Below are 9,681 nucleotides of genomic sequence, written 5' to 3'. Positions count from 1 at the left end.
TGGCTGCCCAGTTCAAGTCTCTGCTATTGATGAAAACTCACTACTTCTCAAAGAGGATGCACTATATATTTTCCTTCTTTTATGTATAATCGACGCACTTCTTCAGTGTTAATGAGAGCTCTGTGCTGTCAAACACTTGCAGTGTCTGACACACTGACCATTAGCACTGCCACTTACATCACCCCTCCAGGGCAGGCATTGTTATCTAGGCATCACAAATAAGGAGAGTGACAGCCCCTTTAAGTAGCATTCCCGGTGTTGCTCTGCATGGAGATGGTGCGGCTGGACAACAGACCCAGGTAATAGGCTCCCCAAGCCTTTCTCCTGCTCCACCCGCAGCTCCACACCAAGACTGACAAAGTGCAGAATATTCTGTTCCTCTCACTCTCTATAAAATCTGTGGTTTCATCGTTCTGACATTGTCCTCAATTGAAAGGAACTGAAATGGGTTCTTGTCAGAGTCAGTGATCTCAATTGGAAGAGCCCAGAGGGATTGCTCATAATGAAGACATTTCATTCTCCTGAAAGGTCTATGTCATACTGGTCCAGTGGTCACAATTCTCACCCTGGCCTTTGATGACCTGCCCTTGGTTCGAGGCATTTTCAGTCGTTCCGTACACGCAGCCACTGTCTGCATCTCCCATGGCATGATGGTTGCAGTTTCTGTGCTAAACAGCTATGTTTTCCCTGAATGAAACTCAGCAAGAGAGATAGGGGAGTTTTTGTTTGTATCCTTTGCACCGCAGGTCTATATACACGTTATAATACACAGGCACCTCATCTTCACAGCCTGTGATTTCAAATTCTTAATTCAAGGTTTTGGGGGTTTGAACCAGGTATCTAATTATTCAGAACATTCAGGACTTCGATGGTGTCATCAGGTTCCCTAGAAGTTGTGTCCTCTTGAGCATAGCTTCAAATGAGAATATAATGTTAACAAACCAAGTAGTTAATTCACTCATTTTTTCCTAAAATCATTCTGCATACATGTGCTGAGCTCTGACAGTGTATCAGGAGCTATATCCAGCCTGGGACACAGCACAAAGGCAACTGTCACTGGGCATCCTCATCCTCTAACTGGTGAATTATAAGGCATTTCACAACACCTTCCCATTATTTGTCAAAACATTAAAGTTCACTGGTGACTTACCTATTATATAAAGTAAATTCAAGGTTTTCCTTTTAATGATGTAATTTTCACTCCCATGATTCTAATACGCTGTCTTAAATGTGGAAGTAATTGCATTATTGAGATAGAATGAGAAATAGCTTGCAATGTTGAATACTCCCTGGGGAGTATGTTGCCTAAGTGAACTTCGTGGTTAAAACAGAAAAATAGTAAAGTTGAAAAAGACTGGTTATTGGAAACAGACATGTATATGGATGACAATGCAGCCACAACGATCCGTTATACAAAGCACTATCGGAGCACAGAGTACATTGCGCCAAGAAGGTAGAATTGGAAACAGTTCGTGAAAAGGGAATCAGAACGGCAAACCCTACCAGTTCAGTAGCCTGGGGCAGGGAAATGGGTTGGTGTTACGGGTATAAGCAGTGGTTTTGTCTGAATGGAACACAACGTTTGTGAGTAAAGCCCTGGCATACACTAAGCTGGGACGGGCGTCTGAGGACATTTAAAATCATGTTAAGCATATTTGGACTGCATGGTATAGTCATTGTCAAGGCCACATACAACCACGGGAAAGCTCAAGATATCATCATTTTCACAAGACTTGTTTTTAATCTGCAATTATAAGCTAGGTCATCTGGGCAGAGCAGCTTCTGGGTTCTCTGGGAGTCAGCTCTCAAGTCTGGGCATTGTAAGTCCCAGACCTTAGATTGGCTCTACATCTGGCACTGTTGAGTCTAATTCGCCCCCATGTCCATCATTCACTGCCTGAAGTATAAACTCCCCCACCTTCTATCGTCCTCAGCACCATCAGCTGAAACCACTCTAGATGCTCTGCCCTACCCAAAGCCTTTGATGTCCTCTGCAACTCTCATATACTCTTCTGTGGCCCTGAGGCTTCGGCTCCTTCATTAGAAAGTTCTCACAGGTTCTTAACTCCTTCTCTGAGTGTATTTGCATTAACTGAAATAGGGCTTTTACTCAGTTACTTTCCCAAGCTTCACATCTCACCTATCTTAGAGGAAGCCTGGGCATTTTGTCATGGCCCAGGTTTCTAAAGTACACAGGAGCAGGTTCTGGATTTTTAAGCAGGTTACATTTAGCCCAGGTGAGAAAATCAGGGAAGCCAGTGGGGAACAATCTGTTCAGGAAGGCCTATGCAGACCAGAGAGGCTCTAGAAATTAAGAAATCAGATATTCTATAAGAGCAATCATAGTAAACACACATGAATCCTAATCGCTAGTCACTACTGGTCTTCTTTTCCATGATCCCAAGACTTCTGTATGAAGTCAGTACTTAAGAAGGTTTATCTTGACAGACAAAGGGAAAAAACTATTAATACACTGTAAAATCTGCTAAGTGAACTATAAATAAAATGTTATGCAAACACAGGGGAAAAAAATGGTTTGCAAAACCCCTGGTTTGCTTCCAAAGAGGTCCCGTTTGAACACTGAACACTCATAGTATTGGGTTTTGTGCTATAGTTATAGGGAATTCCCACCAATTCCCCAGTGTGCTGAAATGTGTATTATTCCTTCTATTTTGTCTGAAATGTCCTTGGCCATCCAAGATTTTTACTCACTCGTCTAATCCCTACTCAGTTTACTTTAGTAGATTACTAAAATGTCCCCTGTTTCTGACAGCCTGACCTGATTCACCAACTGGAGATTATTTGCCCCTACTATGAGGTCACATACAATTCGTACTTTTCCCTCGTTTTAGTTCATGTCATGCTATACTGTCATCATTTGTGCCGTGATCCTTGATTACCAGCACCTGGAACAGTGCTTGGCATCATCAGTGCTCATAAATATTTGTTGAATGACTCAGTTAGTTGAACAAACAGATGATTGAATGGATGAATGGATAAATAAGTGAATTGATGGATATATAGATATTTGTTTCTGGCTTTTGAGTGTGAGTCATACCACAGAGAAAGTTATTGTGTGTGAAAAGAATGAAGTCAAGAGAACTCAGTCTCTGATGGAGAGAAACATACTAAAGTCATACTCTCTTTATTCTTGCATTCATTCAGATATTTACTAAATGCCTAGTTGTGTCAAAAGTGACCCATAATTTTAAAAAACATATTCAAACACTTATTGGATACCTACAACCTATATAACAGAGTATCCTTGCTTCTTTGTTCCAATAATTTAATTGTTGTTTGTCATACATTTTAGAAGCTAATAATGAGCTAAACCCTTAAACAAAACTGCTGGTTGTAGACATAGGACATATGTTTAAAAGCTTGAAAACTATTTTTTTTCTTTTGTTTCAAAGGAATTTTAAAACAAGGGAATAATTGTTCAACTAGGCCCAACATGCACTTTTTCTGAAAAATTAACCTGCATATGCATATACAAAATAAGTGATTACACCTGAATAGGGAAATTTGCTGCTGTTCTGTGTGTAGGTCTCACTGGTAGTGTGGTGATCAGCATTCAGATCAGCTACAGACCTGGGCTTAAGGTAAAACTCTGCCTACACAGGATGTTATATAAGCTCCATCATACACTGAGAGCTATAAGAGTTGAAATATTCTGTTTTAGCCAAGAAATTTTTAAAAAATCAAGGGGAAACTGGACACATGGAAAGAGCAACACATTTTACATTTTAAACTCAGAACTGAGTTTCCGGATATCTAAAAAAACAAAGTAAATAGTCTTGAAGGTGGAGAAAAGTTTCTAGATGGAAAGAGGATCCCTGAATATACTGGACTCCATTTCTCATAAATCCCATGCCTTATTGGTACCAGGGCCATCACTCTCCCTGAATTTGGAGTTGATTCAGTACCAGTCCACAAATGACTTACTGATAACACTTGCTTTACTTACCAAGGTGTGGAAACAAGCAGTTTTCATCCACGGAAACATGTAAATATCTAGGGGAATTTATGGAGTGCCTTTTTCCGTACAGGGACAAAAAGACAGAGGAACAAATAGAGAGAGAAAGAATACTTGTAAAAACATGAATATAGGTGTTGAGATCCATAGCCTGAGGTAGATTTGGATTATCACCACCTATAAATTAGATGGTATTCTCCACTCCAACTAGAATGAATTTCCAGCTTTTGTTTCCATGTATATCTTCCAGTAAGACCCCTCTTACTATGGGCTGGGTTGCACATATTAAACCTTTAATTGTCTTTGGCTGATTTCATGAAAAACATTTTGTTGCCTCCTCTGGGGACCATGCTTAATTTCAATAGCTCTTCTGAGTTTCTAGAGTGACATGTAGCAAACCAAATCCCATGTGGATCAAGAAAATTTTAAAGATGCCATGATGTCTGGTAGGACAATGTAATCAGCGTCTAGAATGTTTATAGCCTTTCTCAAGAGTAGAACTGAGTAAGACAAAACTAAAATGTGCCCATACACTATTTTACAATCCTGTCCTAGTTCATCTCCCCCTCATCAGCATAACAACACATATCCCAGGCATCTAGGACATCATCAACATGTATGAGAAAATGAGCCTTCCTTTCTGATCTTTACTTTCAATGTGTACCTGTTTGTCTTTGGAGGTCTCATATTCTTTTTCTTGAGATGTTTTGGCAGATTAGATCATCATGTACCTACTTAGGATCAGGCAAAATTATCCAGATGGAGCTAGGTATTCCCAACATTTTGACATCATGAATGTTACTTCCTTCCCTTCTATACAGACTAAATAGACCAGAACAAAACCCCAAAATTAAAGAAAAAATATTGTGTATTCATCTGTATAGCTGAAAGGCAGTGGAAAGTGAGCTATGTTAGTATCTAGGGAAAAGGCAATCCAGACCAAAGAAATCAAGGACGCATGACTCTTAAGATGAGCGAGTACCAGGAATATTTGACAAATAGTGAAGAAACTTATGGTGGAGAGAGCAGAGGATGAGAGGAAGCGGAGGCTACAGCCTCTAGGAACATGAGGTCTTTGTGAGGATTTTGATAATTGCTCTGAGTGACATGAGAACCCATTGAAGCATTTTTTTTTAATTGAGGTGAAACTCTCATACTTAAAATTATCCATTTTAAAGTGAACAATTCAGTGGCATTTAGTGTATTACAATTTTGTGCAACCACCACATCTAATTCCAAACATTTTCATCAATTCAAACTAAAACCCTCTATACAGGGAAGAAATGGTGGCTTAAAAAAAAAAAATCTACCACACCATTGTAGTGGAGATATTGAGAACATGTTAACTTATATGCACCTAAAGTTTAGGAGAAAAGCCTGGGCTGGAGAGTGAATGTAGATCGATGGAATAGAGAATCCTTCCAAAGACTGAGCCCTGATGTTGTCCAAAAATTAAAAATCAAAGCAACAAGGAAAAACAGAATTAGATGAATTAGATGGATCTATCAGTGAGGTAGGAGGAGACCAAGAGAAAGTGGTGTCCAAGAACTGGTGCATGAAATACACCAAAAATGACTGTGCATTTGTTGATTGTGTCATAGATAATGACTTTTCTGACAGTTAAGTATGTTTGAAGTTATCTGCCTAGTTTGTAATGGTGACTATTTTCTCTCTAGCCCTAGGCTAAGAGAGGGGCAATAGTTTATGTGAATACCAAAATTCTTCCTGTATTAAGCTCGTTAAAAGATCTGAACTTCCATTAATATCCAGGAAAACTAGGCCAGCAGTTGTCTGCAATGCTAACGGGAGCTATGAATTTGAATATTCATTGAAGTAAAAAGGCCATGTGTTTTAAAACACAGGTAAAACTCAGTGGTGAGGACAATTGAAAGACATTCATTTTATAACCATGATGAAACACATAACGTTTATTAAACATCTTTTTATACATAAAATTGTTCTAGGTCCTCACAATTGCGCAAAATTGAATGAAGCACTTGATCATGTTTTTCAAATGGATTGCCATTTAAATAAGACAACATAGATGAGATAATACATTTTATAAAATGCTAATGGTAAGGGAAGAGTGATCATGTAAAGCATGGAAGGATATACTTAGCAATAGAGTACAGGAAAGAAGGCATAGAAAAGAGCAAGATCCTTACCAATTAGTAATATCTATAAACAAATCTCTTAGTCTAGGAAAAACTTCAGCTTCCACTTATGGCTCTTACAATGTGCAGGGCACCATTCTAAGTACATACGTATCAAGTTACTTAATCCTCATAGCAACCAATAAGGTAGGAGACATTTTTGTGCCTGCACCACATCCACGCAACCCCCTTGTTTTCACTGAGTTCTGCCAGCACCTCCCCACGAATGCATGCTCTGGTGGCTTTCTGCTTTTCTTTCAGATTATCCCTAAAGCCTTATTAGCCACTCAACCAGGATGCAGATGCCACTTGGGAGTAACCCCTCAGCTTTCCTCCCTCTAGAGGGATCATTTTGGAGAAGCATTCCACATGGTTCCTTGGACAGTTCCGAGGGTCATGGAGCTTTAGTTTAGGGTCACAGATTCCCCTTTCCTTGTCTTCATCCTTACTGTTTCATTATCCTATCTTCCTCACTCTTCTTTCTGCAGTTACCTCCCCAATAGAATATCTGCACCCAAATCTATGCCTCAGGCATTGTTTGTGGAGAATCTAAACTAAGACAGGAACAAATTGCCCCACATTTCAACAGATAGAAAAATGAGGTTATAAAAATTTAAGAATTTGAACAAAATCATCTATAGAAATGATTAGAATCCAGATTGGCCTCTGATCTTCCAGCATTAAGCGGAAGCGAATCTATCAAAATCAAGATTTTCATTATTTAATTGTTATAGATAAATAAAATATTTATAGACTCAACTTGAAATTCTGTGATTCTAAGTTATAATTCTTATGCATAAAAGAAGGAAAGAAATGTTTCCTTGATAAGAATTTAAGGTCTAGAACACTGAATATTCTGAAAAATATTCAGAATATTAAAAAAAAGTATTCTGAGAGCAGAAAAGCTCTCTTATTTCTCTACTATTCTCAAAATAAATTACTAAGGAAATATCCTCATATTTTAATCTCTGAATGTTTATTTCAATATATAATGCATTGAAAGGTGCTATTTTAGGATTTTTAAAAAGTATTCTTTGTGTACTCTGACTCTTGATTAAGGTACTTCCTCCCAGATTTCTGGGGACTTTGATGACAATTATAGCCTACATTTGTATGGCATTTTACTGTTTGAGTGCTTGCACATATGTTATCTCATTTAACTGTTGGAGCAACCTTATGAGGTACATGGACTCATTTACAGATGAGGAAACTTAATTGCAGTGATTGCATCTTGCCCGCACAAACGTACTTCACACTTGGCAGAACCAGGTAATGAAGGAATCCACATCTTTTTGTAATCTGAGGCAAGGTTTTGTCTACTGCAGCATAGTTATTTATGAAGTTTTTGACTACAGCCAGTGTTGAGGAAAGCAGTAAAGAGTGAACTGTCTAATATCATATGATATTGCTTATATGTGGAATCTAAAAAAAAAAAAAAAATGATACAAATGAACTTATTTACAAAACAGAAATAGACTCACAGACTTAGAGAATGAATTTATAGTTACCGGGGGGGGAAGGGATAGATTGGGAGTCTGGGATTGACATGTACACACTGCTATATTAAAAATAGATAACCAACAAGGACCTACTATAATAAATAAATAAATGAATGAATTAAATGTTCAAAGGAAAAAAAAAATAAAAAGAATGAACTGCCTGGGTGAGTCATATGGAAAGGAGATAGTTTAAGTGAGTTTATAAATAGCTGCTTCCCATGAATTGGTATGTTTTATTTTCTGCATTTCCAAAGCACACATAGATGCATGAAGAAGATTGGTTCTAATAGAAGTTATAGAAAAGAAACATAATGTTGTAGTACCATGTACTCAAGATTTAGAACGTGAAAGAAATAAGCAGTTATTCATCTCTTCCACTGGTATTTCCTACCATGTATATTTCTTCAATTCCTTGACCCTCTGTTTATTTTTAAAGTGGTGCTGATAATGCTGTATCAAATAAACACATGACTGAAATTACCTTTAACCCCAAAACAGAGTCAAATCATTAATTGCTGTGTGGTTACCTTTTGCTAATTTCAAGATGCTGGCTCACAACATACTTCAAAAGGAGAAGACAAGAATCTATGTATGAGTAGTTAGCATTTGCCCTTTCTAAAAAGTCAGGGAAAGCAGTTTTTAATTAGTCTTTTCAATCTGAGCAGTTGCAGAGGGCAAGATTTCCTATGCTCTTCATCTCTTCACCCCACCTGAGAAGTAATAAATCCTTTAAATCTGTATAATATTTTCATGTGGTCTTAAGTCAACAATTCCTAGCTCTTATACCTGATCTACAGGCTCTGTTCTGTATCACAGGCTCTGTTCTGATCTGTTGACACCATGTCTCCTTCCTCTCTACACACTGTTGATACTTTTTCTTTATTGTGGTAAAAAAAAATGCATAACCTAAAATTTATCATCTTAACCACTTCTAAGTTTACAGTTCAATAGTGTGTTAAGTATATTTACATTGTTGTGCAACTATCACCACCATCCATCCCCATAACTCTTTTTATTCTGTAAAACGGACACTATACCTATTAAACAATAACACCCCATTCTCCCCTCCCACCGCCCCCTGGCAACCATTATTCTGCTTTCCGTCTCTTTGAATTGCTCTACTCTAAGAACCTCGTATAAGTGGAATTATACAGTACTTGTCTTTTTGTGTCTGGCTTGTTTTACTTAGCATCATGTCCTCAAGATTCATCCATATTATAGCATGCATCAGAATTCCCTTCAGTTTTTAAGGCTGACAAATATTCCATTGTATGTATATACAGCATTTTGTTTATCCATTTATCCATTGGTAGACACTTGGGTAGCTTCAGCCTCTTTGCTACTGTAAATAGTGATGTTCTGAACATGAGTGTGCAAATATCTCTTTGAGATTTTGCTTTCAATTCTTTTGGATATAGAAGTGAAATTGCTGGATCGTATGATAGTTCTCTTTTTAAATTTTTGAGGAAACTCCGTACTGTTTTCCATAGTGGTTGCACAATTTTTTATTCCCATCAACAGTATATAAGAGTTCCAATTTTTCTGCATCCTCACCAACACTGGTTAGTTCCTGTTTTTTTTATTTTTAATGTAGCTATTCTAATAGGTGTGAAGTAATATCTCATTGTAGTTTCAATTTGTATTTCCCTAATGATTAGTGATGTTGAGCATCTTTTCATGATTTTTGGTCATTTGTACATCATCTGTGGAGAAATGCCTATTCAATCCCTTTGCCCATTTTAAAAAATATGGACTACTTCATGAATTTTCATGTCATTCTCACACGTCATCTATGCTACTCTTCTTATGTTTCCAGTTTTAATACATCTGCTGCCAAAGCAAGCACCTAAGTTGTTGATTCTTAATGAGAATTTTCAGTGTTTCATTAACGTATTTTCCTCTTCTCAACAAACCACCATCCCCTCCATTATTCACCTACTCCCAACATTTTCTCCATGAAAATGTAGAAGAAAATTTGTGTATGTTCTTAAAACTTATTTCTTGCTCATGTTCAAGTCATCAGAACTCTTCATTTCTTTATTCCACTGGTAGT

The 9,681-nt window shown here is 37.6% G+C and overlaps 1 pseudogene; it reads right to left on the bottom strand.

Moving 5' to 3' along the window:
* Nucleotides 1-9,370: 9,370 nt before the first annotated feature.
* LOC137774298 (U6 spliceosomal RNA) lies at nt 9,371-9,470 on the bottom strand (annotated as a pseudogene).
* Between the last annotated feature and the right edge of the window lie 211 nt (nt 9,471-9,681).

This window comes from Eschrichtius robustus, chromosome 12, assembly GCF_028021215.1.
Source record: "Eschrichtius robustus isolate mEscRob2 chromosome 12, mEscRob2.pri, whole genome shotgun sequence".
Taxonomy (NCBI): Eukaryota; Metazoa; Chordata; class Mammalia; order Artiodactyla; family Eschrichtiidae; genus Eschrichtius; species Eschrichtius robustus.
Note: the sequence above shows the minus strand (reverse complement) of the source record. Positions and strands in the feature narration are given on the sequence as shown.